Consider the following 18,078-nt stretch of genomic DNA (forward strand, 5'->3'; position numbering starts at 1 on the left):
GGGACCTGTGGTGGAGCAGTTTGCTCCCGGGGGATGGACCCCGCGGTACTGAGCCATGTGGGAGCAGTTCTTGAAGAGCTGCTGCCTGTGGGCAGCCCCCGCAGGATTAGTTCGGGAAGGACGGCATCCTGTGGAAGGGACCCCATGGGGAGCAGAGGCAGAGAGTGACTGTGAGGGAATGGTGGAGACGAAACATCAGGGACTGACCGCAGATCCCATTCCCCTGTGCTGTTCGGGGGGAGGAGATGGAAGAATTGAGATTGGAGGTGAGCCTGGGAAGAAGGAGGGGTGGCGGGAAGGTGGTTTTAGTTTTTTGTTTGGTTAGTTGGTTGTTTTTATTTTGGTTCTCACTGCCCTACTCTGTTATAATTGCAGTAAATTAAATTAATCTTCCCCAAGCTGAGTCTGTTTTGCCTGTGACTGCAATTGGTGACCGATCTCCATGTCCTTATCTCAGCCCATGAGCTGCTTCATTGTTTTTTCTCCTCCTTGTCTTGCTGAGGAGCGGGAGTGAGAGAGCAGCTTGGTGGGCACCTGGCGGCCAGCTGAGTCCAGCCCACCACCGAGGTACAGAAGATTAGTACTATCTGGTCTCAAGTCAATTTCTCAGTAGCATAACCAGAAAATAAGCTAACTTCTGGCAGGGCAACACAGCTTACAGCAAAAGCCCATCTGCTCTGTAACAAGAAAATTATGATTTTGGGGGACTGGTGGGGAAAGGGTCATTTATCACTTGACAGTCTCCCAACAGCTGAACTACGATTGGTGGTTACAGGACTGTAAATCCTGCTCTGTCTGTGGCTCGTGTGCTCGTGGCAGCAGTAGCGTGGCTCTTCTGGATTCTGAGCTGAGATGATAGTCCTGTCATGTCGGGTACAGGCATGCATACAACAATGCACTTGTAACAGCATAAAAAAGCTGTGAAGTCCTAAGTTGCTGAGAGTGCAGATGCACATCCTGATTTCTGCCAGCTTGACCCAGGTGATGTGTACCAGCCAGTACATACTGCAGTGTTTTTCAGGTCTTACAACTCTCCTACTGGGCCTTAAAGGTGTTCTCCTGACTAAAGGGCAGTAGTGATAAGCCACAAACTGTGGTCTGTTGTTTCCCTCATTGCTATCATGGTGAAAGGAGGGAGGGTCTGGCCATGCGACTGTCCTTGTGATCATTATTATTTGCTATTCAAGCACTTCCAGTTCCCTCTCCCTGTTCTGCCTTGTAGCTACGTTGCTTCAGTCCTCAGCAAGTTTACCATGAATCTCCATGGTCTCTGAGATGGAGAGAGATTGGTGTGTCCAGTTCTAGGCTCCCCAGCACAAGAGAAAGACGGACATACTGGGGAGAGTCCAGCAAAGGGCCACCAAGATGATGAAGGAACTGGAGCATCTCTCCAATGTGGAAAGGCTGTGAGAGTTAGGACTGTTCAGCCCAGAGAAGAGAAAATTCAGGGAGATCTCATGAGAGTATATAAATATCTGATGGGAGGGTGCAAAGAATAGGGAGACAGACTCTTTTCAGTGGTGTCCAGTGAAAGGACAAGAAGGGAGCACAAACTGAAACACAGGAGATTCCTTGTGAACATCAGGAAACACTTTTTCACAGGCTGCCCAGAGAGATTGTGGAGTCTCCCTCCCAAAAGCCGCATGGACATGGTCCTGGGCATGCAGCTCTAGGTGGCCCTGCTTCAGCAGGACGGTTGGACCAGCTGACTTCCAGAGGTCCCTTCCAACCTCAACCTTTTGGTAATCCTGTGAGAGCTCTACACTGCAGGCACATTATTATCATATACAGTGAACGAAAGAGAACTTGATTAGTCAGAAGAGAGAGATAAATTTGCCAGGGATATTACAGGATTGCTTTTGAAGTAATGCCATAAACAATGCAAACCAAAAATGAGAATGAAGGATGACTGGGCAACAGCCATCAATCTGCATAATAATTATTTTATCAGAGAAAACTGCTGAGACACAGTTAACTAAGAGGAATTGCTTGGCTTTAGTTCAAATAATTACATATCAGAGATTACCGTCTCTCTCTCCGAATTCTGGATTTATTTCTTTGGTGCTGGTGCAAATCACACACCTTGAAACATTTATCCGATGCTGTGCTAAAGTTGGCTGAAAACACAGTGTCAGTTTTAGAAAGGCCTATTCCACCCAAACCCAACATCTAGAAAGCAGTAGGAAACAGCAACCACTGCCACGGTATGAAAGCAGACATGACAGAAATTAACAGCTACACAGAGGCCAAGAGCTTTTTCTGCACCATTCATTTTCCTTTGTTCTTCCACTTTCATCATGTATCTTAAAACAGAAGCTTAGCCCCTCAGAGGTTCCCTAATCATTCTGGAAACTTAACTTCACATATGAATATTTCATTGGTTCACACGTGTAGTCTTAGTCTTGTAACTGTCATTGCCTGTACTATGTTTTTTTATTTTTGCTTCCTGAGAGGTAAATTATTTCCTAGATGTGATCTAAACACTCATTTTAGCTGTGGCCAGCAATTGAAAGTAAGCAATTAAAAAATGGAAGATAGTCTCCTTCCTTACTATAGGGACAACATCCATCCCAGAGATTTACTTCAAGAAGAGCAAGATGTTTCTCAAAAAGCTGTTGGCCCAGCTGGAAAGCAAATGCCTTCACCACATTTCCATGCATCCTTGCAATTAAGATGCTACTTCAGTAAATCTTGGAAATCTGGCCCAGACAAAGCAGAGCTCCTCTCCATCCACTCTTACAAATCTAGTAGGTACATTGCTGTGTGTCTGAGCAAGTCTAAAACTTGGTTTGATGGTAAAAAACAACTTTGAGTTCTGTACTCTACAGCTATGCACTGTGCCTTTTATATAGAGAAGTATCTGTTTTCAGATGGTGACCGCATGCAGCCAAACCCTTCTGAATAACTGCTTAGCCTGTGGGAACCTGCTACTTCCCCATCTGAAAGACAAACTCCTCTTGACTGCCATCCAATTGCTTAGAGGTAGTAATGCCTCCTTGACTGCATTAGAGTGCACTCACCAGATCATACCAGTCTAAGTAATAAACATGCTGTCACACCTCAGAAACTACAAACAGTAAGGCCAAGCAAACATAACACCTGAATGTTAACGAATTGCTACACTGTCGAATGAGATTAGTGGCATTCTCCTAGTGATATCACTGGGTCTTGTTTTAATACCCAAAGGGCTTAGGAAACACAATGAAAGAAATAACCTTAAAGGAACAGTGGAGAAAACTTAAGCAGACAGCCTTAGCAATAAGCTGGATATTTAAAATTATCTTCTCTCCTGCGCTTTCTGCCTTCTTGGCAACGACTACTAATTGCTGCTAATTAATTTTAATTTATATTTTATATAGTTATACATTATTAATTGCAATTAATTACTATTATTAGCAACCATACTGGTACTAGGAAGGGAAAAGAGGGGAGAGACTGGAAACCAAGCTTTCCTTTTGAAAACATAGTACCTCCTAATACTAATGTCCAAACTCCCGGCGAACTGTGCTTAACTGTTCACTGTCACAGAGAGTATGACATTCAACTGCTGGCTTCACTTCCACTTTCTCAGGCCTGCTGAGAAGTTGCACCAGACAAGTTTACTACACGTGGTTTTATACTCAGGCTGCAGTCATCAATTCTGTACTATCATGCAAAAAAAAAAAAAGTGCAGAAATTCAGACGTTTAATTCAGACACTTAAGTCCCACTGCGGATGGGATCAAATTCCCTGTCTGCTAGAAAGCAACAAATTATTGCCATTTCAAACATATAGGCAGAGTATAACTGCTAAACTAAGCATACTACACTGCTGTGCTAACTACCACCACCATACTGCCCTGATTTTTCAGCCCTAAACCAAAGCTGCAAGCAAACATAGGCCTGTAATCAGGACTACGGGTGCTCTCAGTTATGCTTAGTTGCAAAATCTTGTACAGACCCTTGTCTCCTTTCTCTGGTACTCTATGTTGTGGTTAACGTAACGTGCAAATAATGCAAATTCTTCTTCTTCACTGTGATCTGGAAAGTTATTCACAAGGTATCATCAAAGAGCTACTTGGTTTATTGGCTCCCCTTGCTCCCCAGACAGAAGGCAGGAAGCTTATGCCCCAGGCCCAGCGCATAAGGGGGTGATCAATTGCCTTGTAATGTTTATAGCCAACAATATTTAACTAGCTGGCCAAAATGTCAAAGCTGTTGGTTGCAGTGAGTCTCCTGAGCATTTGGGAACCACTGCCAAGATCCTCTAATCTGTCTGAAATTTCTAAAGCTGAGTTGCCAGCCCTTGAATACTGCTGTATGAAAGACAGCATCAACCCTTCCTCCATGTGTATCTGACCTTACAATGAAATTAAAGGTATGCTCTACTCAGTGTAATTGCACATAAACACTGTAGACAGTTCTTTTAATTACATTACACTTTGCTTCTCTTACTGAGAGATGAGGGTTTCAGAGGGCACGTTTGCTTTCAATCACGTCCTTTTTTTCTGATGACCTTTTGTGTGGTATGAGAATCCCAAGTTCTGCATTATGACTAAGACAGGTAAATTCACTGAAGACAGTAAGAGAAAGACAGTAGAGAGAAAACAAACAAACAAACAAACAAACAACTTCTTTGAACAGCCATGACCCACAGGACCTTCTTCTCAGCCTTTTGTATCCACCTAATCTGCCTTTCATTTCTCTGGTTGATATCACCATAACATTAAATTATGCATCTTTTTTGTTAAACTGTTTTTGTCTTCCTTTGTATTTTGCTTATTTGACCTAATCTCTGTCATATCACATTCTGATTATTTTGCCTCTCCAGCACTTCCTCCTCTTTTGTTCTTTCTTCTCACTCCTGCCTCTTGCCACAAGGACTTTTATCTATGCAAATAAAGCTTGTGCCTTTAAGGATTGTGGAGAAGTCTGAACACTTAGGCTCTACAACGAGGAAACAAAAAGTGAGAAGGCATCAATGTCAAGAAGAGAAAATTGTCAGAGCCTGACACCCAACTATACTGCAACCTTCCCAGTGACTACATTTCAGCAACTTGTCTGCAACTATAAGCAGCACAAAATGGCCACCTCTCTATTCTACTATACCATAACATACCATACCAGTGCAAAGTTTGTCTTTAGCATGACCTGAGAAGACTGGCTGCCATTTAAGACATCCAACCACTACCTGCAAAGCTTCTGGAAATTTAAGTCTGAGCCTTCCACACACCAGAAACCCTCTTTCTACAAACTTGCAGCACCAATCTTCTCAGAAATCACCCCCAGAACATCCCAGAAGGCTGCAGATTCACAACAACCCACCTGCAGAAGAACAGGTAGAAGATGAATGCTTCTCATAACTTCCCCACAACTTCACTGCTTCTATTGAATTAGCATGCCTTTTCACATGTAATGCCCCTCTCACAAGTCACTCAAGAAAGATGCAAAGACTGTCACAGAAGCGCTGTGTTATACTTCTACTATCTTGTGCCATGTGTTACACTGATTGCTGCTTGGTAGATAACTCAGGCATGTGTGTCTGTTGGTACGTTGTACTAAATGATTGCCATTAATCTGACAATCTACCTTCCTTCTGCATGGACAAGACTCAGATTTAAGTCATGAGTCCAACAATGATGTACTGGGTTTGGTGCTTTCATAATTTGGCTCAGAATTAGCAAGTTCTGCAAAGCGTGATTCCCCATCTCTTTGCAGTGTATGATAAAAGACAACTCACTGGACAGTGCTATATCCAGAGACCCTCCCCCTCTGCAACCAGACTTGAAGAATCTGAGATGTGAGACATTTTAAGGCTGCATTCATTGGCTTTTACATGTGACCACTTAAAAAAAAATCAACAAGACAACAACCAGAAAACTAGAGGGAAGACATATCTTTGCAATTCATACCTTGCTTCCTTCCTATCTAAACATTGCTGAAAAGAAACAGCTCCATTCGTACAATGTAAAAAAAGGAAGAAGAAAATATCATACAGTTATTGAGATCCAGCTTGATCATTTTAGTCACAATGGGATTTCCTTCAGTTAAATCAACAGTGCAGGCAAAAAATAAGGTTGTAGAATGAAATGGCCAAATCATTCTTAATGAACAGTGCTTACTGACAAAGGAGGCCATAAAGAAAATCTAATTCTGAAGGGAAGGGAAATGACTTCAGTTTACAAGCAACCTGTCAACCACTTTAATGAAAACTTTACATATTTAAAGCGTGCTCCAGGTAATTCAAGACAATTTTTTAGGCTATTCCAACAGAAGAATTGTCTTAACTAGATCAATGGTTATATTTCCAGACTACTCAGAAGAGTAATCCTGAGAGACTTCAAGGTCCTTGTAAGAAAATTTAATGCTATTCTTTGTTTTTCTATCTCCACATATTGCAATCTGTGACTTCACTACACTAGTACATTGGTCACAGCCTGCAACAAGCTTTCACTCTGCATTGTTTTAGAATATTAATCCAAACATGCCATCCTACACAAGTAAATTTAAGCTCAGTGTTGGGACAATCTAAACATTGATGAGAGACATCAAAATCCCTGATCATTTGTTCTATTACAGTGTGCATACTTCGGAATTATAAAAAAACTAACAAAACAAACAAACAAACAAAAAATCCCAAACCTAAAGCAACAACAGTAACAAAAAACAGTTTTCAATCTTCTTAACTATTGCAGCATACAAGGACAGTAGCTGGAGCCAATGATAAAGAGGCAACTCTAAGCCAGCTGCATGTATACAATGACAGGAATAATTAAGTTGATTCATTTTCAGGCAGTGGGATGAGGAAGCGGCTGTCAAAAGATTTAGCAGGTATAAGCTCTGATACATTTTTATCTCTTCATTTTCTGCAGAATTTAAAATCAATTGTGAAAAAAAAAAATGTTGGGGTTTTGGCTTTCCTTTCTTTCCTTTTGCTTGTGAGTATACTTTTCTAGTATGAACCAAGACATTTTTCTGTCTACAGGAAAGAAACTTGAAACAATGCAATGGTTTTGATCAAACCAAGAAGTCTGTTTCCATGTGGTATCACTATCATTATTGAGTTCAGCAATGACCATCATTTTACAGGAATACCTAGTATGAACAAATGAGCATACCCAGCATATGTGATGATGGAGCTGAGAGGTAGGAGATGTGATAGCAGTTCTATACAAGTTGTTTAAAAGGCTTACAGCAGGTGTTTGGAAGCTCAATGCTGTAGTAATAGATCTCTTCAATGTGAAACCTTGTTCATTGCCTCAGAAACCAAAACATACCTGTCTTCTGGTGAGGAAGAGTGAAAAGAATGTGAAGGAGCCTGACCTGGATTCTGAGGTCCAACCCAGATCTTCCTTCCTTAGTGATGAAGGAAGAAAGGCTGAAGCTGAAGCAAAGCCAACACATTTCAGAGTGGTTTTGATTTTTCCAGCTTTTTCTATTCCCTTGACTAATTAATCACAGATGTGGGAGACCAGGCTGATACCACACAGTTCCTGGGAACTGATAGGCTGAGACTGTCATTAATCAAAGACTACACAAGAGGGGATAGGGGATTCATTACATTCCTCCAGGGGCTCCAGGCTAGTAAGAAGGGAAGAACAACAGCCTCAGGGTCACAAGAACAAGACTGGTGAGCACTCTGAAACATGGTGAGAAATGGGGGCTGAGAACAAACAAGGAAGAGGGCAGAGAAGAGACTGAATATGAAGGAGCTGATGTAAAAATGTTCATTCCCTTAGGGAAAAAGAAAAAAAAAAAGGCTAATTCTGCTATTGGATGTGAGCATTTTGTAAAATTGCATAGCTTCAGTGGCAATGGACCACTAATTGCTGCATCCCCAGGATACTCCTCCTCTGCAAGAAGAGCCTGTGGTCACAGCTTCACTTGCCACTTTCTGAAGTAGCTCCCAGAATTCTGTTAGTTGCACTGATCATTCTTCCCTTGGATATCTACATCCTGATAGGGAAGCACTAGGTATCTGCGAGGCCACCAGTTATTTTTCAATGTTAAAATTGATTTGCTCAATTAAAGACAAGAACAAAGGCAGCGTCTTTGGCTGGGAGCAAAAAACAGCTTGAATTTGATTGAGGAAAAGGACAAAAGCCTACCAAAGAAATTCCAATGAAGGGTAATATATGGCTAGAGGAATGAACAAGAAAATAATTTTAACAATGACCGTTAACAGACAGAAGTAGACAAAGGAAACAGAAAGGCAGCTAGTAGGAAAGATGCTATAAACAAGGAAAAGTGACCAGACCAGAAACAGAGGTTCTAGCAGCGAGTATTAACATGCGGAGGAAAGCATCTGGCTGATAATTAGCGACAAAATAAATGAAAGGATGGAAAAGTTTGAAGAAGAAAAATGAGAGAGAGAGACTGTGGCTCTGATAGATGTTGCATTTCAGTAGAAAACGAAGACTAAAGGTAAAAGATGAGTTAAAAGGAAATGGGAGAAGAGCAAAAGATGAGGGAAATGGTACATTTATTATAATGTCATAGCTCAGAAAGCAGTTCTCTGAAGGAAAACCTTCCTTAAGGACTGGCCTGAGGAAGCTGTGGGTAATATTGATAGTAATAGAAAGGGAAGGGAACAGCGGTCCTTTACATAGTTGAAATGCAAGTGGATTTAGAATCATCATCAAAGAGCACATAAACACAGTCCATAAAGTATTCAAACCTTTTGGTAAATGACAATGTAGAAGCTGTCCACTGGCTTCTTGCAGGGTAGAAACCATATGCTAATCTCACGTCTGAGGGTTCAGTCCAAAACAGAGTAAACAATGCTTATCTAAAGATGCAAGTCAAATACCACTTATTTGGGTTGTATTAGGGTGAAACAGGATTGACTGATAGATAGGAAATGTCCTCCCTACATTCAATATTTGCAGAATACTATTTGCATCAGAAATAAGGAACATGTTTATTTCCTTTTTGTGCTTCACGCCCTAAGGTAAGCAAAGCAAGAAATGAATGAGTGCTGTGTGACAAAGCTTTTCTGCCCCAGTAAAATGATGTACAAAGTTAATATGACAGTTTTTGTAAGCTTACTTGTCAGTTAATTAAACTCTTAGGTCAACCAATATTACGTTATTTCCCCCAGTGTCTGACAACCTCCTTTGGCAAAATGAAACATGCACAAAATCATTGGTGGGTAGCATTTAATTCAGGGCTTTTCACAGACAAAATGCACTGATCTCCTTAAACAAAACGTTAAGTGAGGGGAGGGGGAAAAATTAGGAGATATTTGTATCCTTAGTCAGATACCAATGTAACAATTAACATGTCAGATAACACGCTTGTGAATTCTAAAGGCAAATAATATGAATTACCCATGATTAGGAACATACATATGAGTGGTTTTTCCCTTACAATACATGATTACATTAAAGGACTTACACTAAGTGAAAATTAATATACTCGCAAACAGCTCATTCTACAGAAGGAAAGCAAGGATAAGATTCTAATAGGTAGTTTTTCCCATAGGAAAGCGTTTAAAAACAAATAAACAACAACAACAAACTCCAAAAGAACCACCACCAACAACAAAAAAAAAAACAACCTGAAGTTTTGGGTATTGATGATGAATAAAAAAAGACTGAGTGGACTGAAACACAGGAAAAGCTGGGAAGAGGATTTTTTAAAAAGGGATCAGAAGAGGCTAGAAACATTGCTCAGTACATCTGATAAACATGAAAAATTCAGAACAACACTTTGCATTACAGCGTCACATCTTCCTATCTCCTTTAGCTGACATAAAACCAAAATCAAATAAAGGCATGACCAGTTGCAGTTCTGAAAAGATCTCCAGACCCCATGGAGTTGTACATGAACCAAGCCTGCCACTATCCCTGCTTTCTTGGTCCCTTTCTCTTTTCCCAGCCAGCTCCAGGGACTCCTCAGCTCCACTTCTGAGGGGAGGGGGGGCCAGTGTACCATGTTTGTGTCTTTACAATACCAAAAGAAATAGAGGTCTGCTATCATGACATGGCATGACATAGGTGCAATAGCTCGGGTGGAATAGTGACTCCAATATTGGCCTGTTGGTGAGCCGGATTGTCCCTAATCATCTGGGCAAATCAGAGACACACCAGCTAGCACAAAGCACCAGGCAATATAGTATATTCCCATATACGTTTTCCACAGAAAAGGAAATTTGCCTATGAAAAATGTTAATCTTGACTAAACTCGTTATGCAAAAGCACTGTAATTTTGACCAGCTTTGCAAATACTTCTGTGGTTCTCCAGCAAGTCTAAAAGTTGGCCCACCACTCAAACTATAAGCACCCAAGTAAGGAATTTCAAAGTACCATCTCATTTTTATCTGTTATTCGCATGAACAAAGGAAAAGAAAATGATAGGTAGAAGTCAGAAGCTTCAGCTTTTGTTGTTCTAGGCTTTAGTTAAACGTCATTCACCACTTCAGTGATACCTTTTTTGACTTTTTTTTTTTTAAGGACAAAACTTTCAAAGTTTCTGCTGAATAAAACCTATTAGAAGGACTGAAAATGTGTTTTGGGGTTGAATTAGAGAACTACATTATTTGCGTAGGTTTTCCTGATGAATGTGGGAGCCAAATGTTCACTAAAACCATGTAGGACCATTTAATTCAACCCACTCACGTGCTTGTCCTCCCAGTTATGGTAATTGACTGGGCTGAACATCTAGGAACCATACAAAAAGGCAGTTGTGCAGATTTACTTTTCCTCTAAATGAACTTACATTTCAATATGCATCATAATTTACAACAAATAGACTATAATACTTTTTAGGTAAACCCTTGTTTTCACATTCATGTCACTGAAGAAAGCAGTGAGCTGTAAAACATGTCTACAGAACCGTTTCAAGTGATAGTTGTATTGGTATCAGAAAGTCCAGTCAGTGCCACAAGAATAAAAATAGTTACATGAATTAACTGAATGATTCACAAAAATATGTGAAGCAATGAAAAGATTAAATGCACCATGACTTGTTAGATGCTAGCTCTAAAAATTTTTCTGTAAATCCTGAGCTCACAAATTACTGACTTGACAGATTGTAATAAGTGCTGTCAGGACTATTACAAACCAAGAGGTCCACTTGGATCTGACAAACATACACAAAATATCTATATGCTGGGATAAAAAAGGAAAAAAGATGTTTTCATTGCAATTTAAAAATGTTCTGAAATTATTATATATTTATTTTTTTAAAATTCTGAATTTGTGCAGTCTAGTTCAATGTGATCTTTGCCTTGCGTAGTTATATCATTACTGTACTGCTCATATGAATAACAAGAACAATGCATGTTATTTTCCCCCTTGAGTTATGGCATGTAACCAAGCATATAAAGAATTCAACTAGACTGTTCTTAGAAGAAAAAGCACGGATGACATGTTTTGCCATACCTCATTCTAAAAAATGCACTGGAATGGTTTATGGCTTCAGAGACCTGATTTTTGATTGCTGCAAAGGAGCAATCTTTTCTCCCCCAGATCAAAGGAAAGCTTTTTTGAGACCTATATGCAGTACAGGAAAATAAACTACTCCCCGGGATAGATAACAGTGATTTATCTCACAGGTAATACTAACATCAACTGTTCCAAAGCATTCAATCACCTCACCTTGATTACAAAACCAATCCGCTAGTCAGGGAAATTAGGAATGGAACAAACCTCTGAGGTTACCCAATCCTTTTCTTCAGGAATAAGATACACTTCCATGAGCACAGGGCAAGCCCTCTACAGCTATATGTAATCTTAACTAAGACATACCAATGACCATCAGACCTGTGTGGACTGCTTTCTTTGCCCCAACCCCTTTCACTACGTGTATAGGAAGCACCTGGAAGTCACACTTTTTTCTTCCAGTGAATACAACATCAATACTACATTCCCATTTTATTTTTTTCTCCTGTTCCCTTTACTGATGTTAAATAAGGGACAAGGGAAATTTTCTCACAGAAAGATTAAGACAAGACTGCAGTATTTGGCTTCATGTTTACTTCCAAGTATTGATTGGAAACTACCAATGACATGCACAGAAACACACATCTCCGGAAACGCATCAATCCTGCCTAGGATGGTAAACAGTGTCTTAAAATAGTGTTAATCTGTAGCTAACTAGTGAGTTATGGATAGAGAAAAGCTTACAATCTCAGTGATAAAAGACCCTTTCTCTGGTAACTTGAATGTTATCACTGCACTCCTTTCCATATGACCATAAATCACTGCACTTCTTTCCACACTGTCAGTAATCTACAATTCTAACAAGCCAGCACACTCCTCCTTTCCCACAACTCCATGACTATTTACTCTGTGTTTTGGGGCAAGAGCTGTTTTTAGAATTAAATGCAAGCTATTTGTTTTCCTTTGAAAGCTGGAGTCGAATTCTGTGCGCTCCAGATTGCAGAAGTCAACAACACCAACAAAAAAAGCCTCATTCTGAGATTCCCTCACTACTTCACACACGATTACACAAAGGATTTGCTTCAGTAAATTTGCCTGAGTTGAGAAAGAAGCCAAATGGCAAACATCAACATTATGCTAGAACATAGTCCAGGGGCACAGGCATAGTGTGTCCAGACACCTGCATCATATTTTGGTTATGAGAAGTCTAGGACTGAAGTGAAGGATACCAGGATGCTATTCCTCTTTTGAATCCTCTGCTGTACTATGTAAATAAGAGTGCAGCATGTGAGGCAATGAACGCAAAAAGTTCTCTCAAAATCTTACGCTATTTTATCCTAACGGAAGGCAGACAGAAAGGGAGAGAAAATTCCTGTAAGGGAAATTAGTGGAATTGGTGCAACCCGTGTTTCTTTGTACGAAGTGCTCATAGAGGCAATAGGATAGAGTTGAGGGGAAACCACTGCATAGTCACAATGTGCAGCAGGTGGAAACAGGCTGGAGATATGGAGCTTGTAAAGCCAGGGAAAGTTGGTGATGGTGGAACTTGGAAATGACTGTGTGAAACACATCTGGGAAAAAAACAGGATAAAGGGGGTAAGCCTGGATGAACCTGGCACCAACATGAAGCACGTATTTTTGAAGGACTACCACTTGATCACAAAACACAGCCAGATGGAAAATATGACACACCTGATATTCCAACATCAGACTCTTTTGGAAATCTCCCATATCTTTTCTGCCATGAAGAATGCATCAAGTCCAGAGACTGCTGAGAGCAGACAAGCATCTCTGGAATTTTCTTTAAACAGACTCCTCTTTTATTACCGGGTATTACCGGGTTTCCACTGAAAAAATGAGATTTCAGTGTTTTCTGGGCACCTCCAAGTCTGCCTAGAAGAACGCAAAATGCAGATGTCTGCAGCGTCACTGCCCCACACCTCCACACAGCCAGTTCAGTGAGAGCTGTTTTCCCTTGCAAACCCACTTCTTGTTTTTAGTATTTTCTGTTTAATTCCTGCTGCAGACTGGGTTTTCCCTGGCCTGCCTTTCATTTTCTCTTCCCCCCCCTCCTCTTTCTAGAGTTACAAACAGCTCCCAGGATCACACTCAATGAACCCAAATATCCCGGCAGAAGCCACACGCGGAAGCATGCGACATTCTGTTGCAGAGGAGAGACAGGCCAGGGGGAGCCTTATAACGGTGCTATTATAGTAGGAGAGAGAAAAACAGCAGCTCCCCACAGCAGCTGTGAACTGGGCGAAGTGCCCAGGGACCCAGCAGCGACAGAGCGGGAGACGGGCTGCTGGTTCTCAGGCAGGAGCGAGCCAGGGAGGCAGAAGAGACGGGGGGCACCGCTGCCGGCCACTGGCATGGGGAGGAGGATTACCTCCTGCCACTTCACCTGCCACCAGCACCCGCATCTTCAAATACGCCTTTGCATCAGCTTCCTCAGTCTCATCTCTGTTGGGGGAGGACCATGGGTCAGGATACATCTGTGCTGGGCCTCGTTTGGTGGGGTTCAGTGATTTACAGGGACACAGAATGCTAGGGAGGTGCTTTGAATAAATTAAAATATATATACATATATTTTTTGAAGTAACCCGTGTCCAGAACTGACTGATCCATGGCTATTGGCACCCTCCATGCTGCACAGAGGCCCTGCAAGCTTCTTTTGCACATTATCAGTTTCTACCAAGCTACATATGACCTCAGCACAGCTGGTGCTGCAACGCAACAGCCATCACCTACCAAGCAGACAAAAATGATGGCTGCTGGACAGACAGCCTATGGAGAGCACAAGGCAGCCAGTCGCTATTACAGTTGGTAAAGGCAGAAATAAGAAGCTGCTATCCTGATCCAGCACCGATCACCATCACTGTATCCAAGTCCTGTATCAACATTAAAGTAGGGCACATATTTGGTACATGTTAAAGTATTACTGAATTAGAGTGAAATTAATTCCGACACCCTGCAAGGCTCCCTTGCACCACATAAACCAGTGCTGTCTTGGGAATCCAACTTGCACCTGCATCATACATCACATTGTCTCTGCCGTAGCATGGGTAGGAAAGCATTTATTGTTTTTAGTTCATGGTAAGACTGTAAGAACCTTCCAGCCTTTACAATGCACATCTGAGTTCATCAGATAAAAGGACTTATGTAGGTGCAAAGTACTATTATTAGCTTTGTTCCCATTTTCGAAAGCTGTCAGAAGGAAATAGAGGGAAAAAAGCTACCTATTAGAGCTCCTCAAGAAAGCAATAAACTATTCCAATAGAAATCTGGTCTAAGTAGCATCCTGTTAAAAAGAAAAGATGTTTTGAGGTGACAGCACCAAGGTCTTAAGAAAACAGCAAATTGCTCATTACCTTGTACATAAACACAAGTCATCAGAATTGCTGTTTGATACAGACACCTTCATGAACAGCAGGATAAGATTCAAAGATAGGTAAATACTTCCTGATGAAGACAGAATTCTAGTTTTCTTATTGAGTGTTCGCAGTATATCTACATACGCACAGCTCTTGATATAGACTCTGGCCTGCACCACAGCAAGGACGAATGTGGGGGATCCTTTCGTGGCTGGGCAGGATGCAGAAGCCCTTCCTTTCCCAAATGACCAGCCACCTGCCCTCCCCAAAGCTGTGCTTTTGATGCGTCTTCAAGTACACTGCTCATAAAGCTCACAAATCCTGAATTTCTGATAACCACATGAAAAATACATGCAGTAACAACTTAATGTCTCTCCAAATAATCAGTTTGCATCACCAACAGAGATAGCAACACAGCAAGTTTGGATACGAATACTTCCTAATTAGGATGTTAAAAAACACAACCGATGTAGCTGCTCATTAGGAAAACCTCTCTTAGCCCAGGTGCACTGCTTTCTTTTGAGGAAAGTGCCAAGGAGAAAACAAGGCAGCGAATTCCCTAATAGCGTATTGTCCCCACAGCTCCTGTGTGCTTCCCCAGGCCAGCTTCCCCAGGCAGAGGAAACATCTGTACACCACAGGCCAGCTTTTCACTGCACGCAGAGCAGTCCCCAGTGGCTGCAAAGGAAAGATGTGGGTATCTAAGAGGGCTCGAAGAAAGGTGAGGAAAGTGCCACTGGCAGGTTTTGTGGGGGAGGCAAAGTAAGCATAACTTCACCCACTGAGAGAAAAGCAGAACAGCTCCCCATGCACAAGGAGAGTTTTAATCTGTGGGTAAATTCACGTAGTTTGTCTGTCAGCAAAAAATCCCTAATTTACACCATTTTAAGGACTGCTTTCCAGTGTCACGTGGTGATTATCAAAAAGAGATAACAGGGACAATGAGATCAAACTGACCGCTGGCGTTACTGTCATCAAGCTGAGTTGGCTGGGAAATAATTCAACATCTTCAAAATTTAAGCTCGTCCTTCCCCACCTCCTTGCAAAGTAGGATAAAACTTGAGGAGAGAGAAGCAGATTAAAGGACTGAAATGAAGTATTTCTGTCTAGATTGAAGCATCTGAGAAAAGCCACTGAACACTGTGCTTAAGACGACTGTGCTTAAGAACCTGGCAACTGCCCTGTTGAGAAGTCATTATATTGCAAGAGACAGTGAGTGGTGGCAGAAGAACAATAAATCTGCAGGGGCTATTGCAAATTAGCCTTTCTACATGTATGCATAGGTCTAACATGCAAGAGCCTTGAATCTGGATTGCTTTTGCAATAATATATCTACCACTGATATAATCAATTAATTTGGATGATTTTTTTTCCTTTTGTCAACCTGCTGTTCACAGAAGTAGTCCAGTAAAATCTATTTTCAGGTGGTTTTGTTAACATTGGCTAGTTTTTAAGACACTTAAAACATTTATCTAAAGAAGTTAGATATCTCACTTTGAAATAAAAATATAAAAAAATTATCATCAACCTCCCCCTCAAAGCACTTTAACAGAAGCCTTATTTATTCTTGGATTTCTGTAATACTGCAGCCCACGTATTATTTGTCATTTTCCTCTTTTTGGTCAATTTCTCATTTTAATCCTTTTTCTTCTGCTTGTACCTCCAGACCTACTTCTTAAAATAAAGAAAACCACGAACAAGGAATAATCAGTAAAAAGATGGCATCAGGTATATCTCCTCGTTTTAGGCCTAGGGCTACTTAGACAATCAGTAACAAACTGACAGTTGTGCATCAGATATTCTTTTCTCACTGTTGGAGCAGATATAGAATAACCTGGAAAAAAAAAACAGTAAACCCAACAATAATCAGTTTCAAATGGGTCTTACACATCAGTCGTCAAACAGCTGCCAATGACAGCACTTTCATACATACCCTATCTAGTAGCAATTGTGGGAAACAGTGAAAAGAGGTGAAACTGAGTAACAAAATCTGCACACGGGTAAGAGGTTTCTTATGGTAGGAAACATCCAGAGAGATGAATTATACCTACCAAACATATGCACAACGCACAAAGCTGTGAAGTTAAAATGCTGTCAACATCCAGTAAGCTTTAGGGAGTGTGGGGCACTTGGGTGTGAGTTCAGACTATGTGCCATATGGGCTTGGGATGACCTCTGGCAGGAAAGTGGCTGCCCTGGGATTAGGGACAGAAGCCACAGATCAGGCACCCCTCTCACCCCACCAAGAAGCTCCTTCTGCTTCGGCTTCCTGAGGGTGCTTACCATCACCTGCTGCCCTGAAATGAGATGCTGGTGATGAGGAGGGAGCATAAATCAATAGCCAAACACTGCCGAGAAGAAAAAATATCTCAACAGACAGCTTAAAACTCAAACCTCTGAGCACAGCAAGCAGAGCAGTCTGCAGATGGAGGCAGCTCCGGCAGCTGAAGGGAGGCTGGGGGGAGGCTCTGGCAGAGAGGCTGGTGTGGGAGTTATGCTCAAGCGCTGAAGGGCTGTGGGCAGGTGGGAGGAACCTCGCTGTGCTCAGAGAGGGGAAGGAGACGAGAGGGAACAGGAGCCCTATTGTGATGTGCCTATGGTGGGGAATACAGAGGATGTAAATTACCATATTTTTTCCTCTGCGTTGTGTGTGTCTGATTTAAGAAGTCCGCTGCTGAAGGATGTTACTGGATCAGACTAATCTCAGGCTCCGAGTACATAAAACAAGTGCATTTTTACTGCCGAGGAAAATTATTGTTAGGGCACAGTGCCTCTTCAGGAAGCGCATCCTCTCCAGAACCCAGCCTGCCTGCGAGGGTCAGGGGCTCTGCAGCTGTAGCATCTTCCCCATGCCCTGCCAGCCCCCACATCATTTACATTCAAGTGCTGCAAGCAGCAGGAGAGCCGCTGGGCACCCTCCGTGCATTTCTTCACAGCGATGCCTAAAAGGGCACCTGGAACCCAGTCTCCCTTAGCCACAGGTAAAACCTTGGGTCACCCTCCTTCTGCTGCAGCTCCCAGCCTGCCCGATCAAACCACCCCTATCCACTGCTCCTCCTGCGGTCCTGGCCCATCCTGGTCCTCTTCTTCCACTCCAGGGGCTTAAGATAGTACTGGAAGCTCCTGCATGTCTGAGATGCTCACTCTTCCTAGACTGTTTTTATTCTGACTGTCAAATAGACACTCTTCATTCCCTCAATCCCCTAGCTGGGAAAAGAGGGAGAAGGACTTCCACGGGGATCTGGAAGTCTTGAGCGTTGAGAGGGATGGACGTCAGCTGGAGCAAAGGTATTAACCACATGCTGTCCATTGCAATGTATGCAAATGGAAAGCACATGCACT

At 41.9% G+C, this 18,078-nt stretch overlaps 1 protein-coding gene across 17 annotated transcripts in view; it reads right to left on the bottom strand.

The window, feature by feature from the left end:
- ELMO1 (engulfment and cell motility 1) overlaps nt 1-18,078 on the bottom strand; it is a 305,702-nt gene that overhangs the window by 29,259 nt on the left and 258,365 nt on the right. The window contains exon 1 of one of the 17 annotated variants that reach the window (XM_080579787.1): nt 7,256-7,382. The exons of the other annotated variants lie outside the window; for them this stretch is intronic. The gene's annotated coding sequence lies outside the window, so the exon portion shown is untranslated. Of the gene's footprint in view, nt 1-7,255; nt 7,383-18,078 lie in introns of those variants that run through there. 17 annotated transcript variants of the gene reach the window in all.

The sequence above is a fragment of the Anser brachyrhynchus genome (genome assembly GCF_964034855.1).
Source record: "Anser brachyrhynchus genome assembly, chromosome: 2".
NCBI lineage: Eukaryota > Metazoa > Chordata > Aves > Anseriformes > Anatidae > Anser > Anser brachyrhynchus.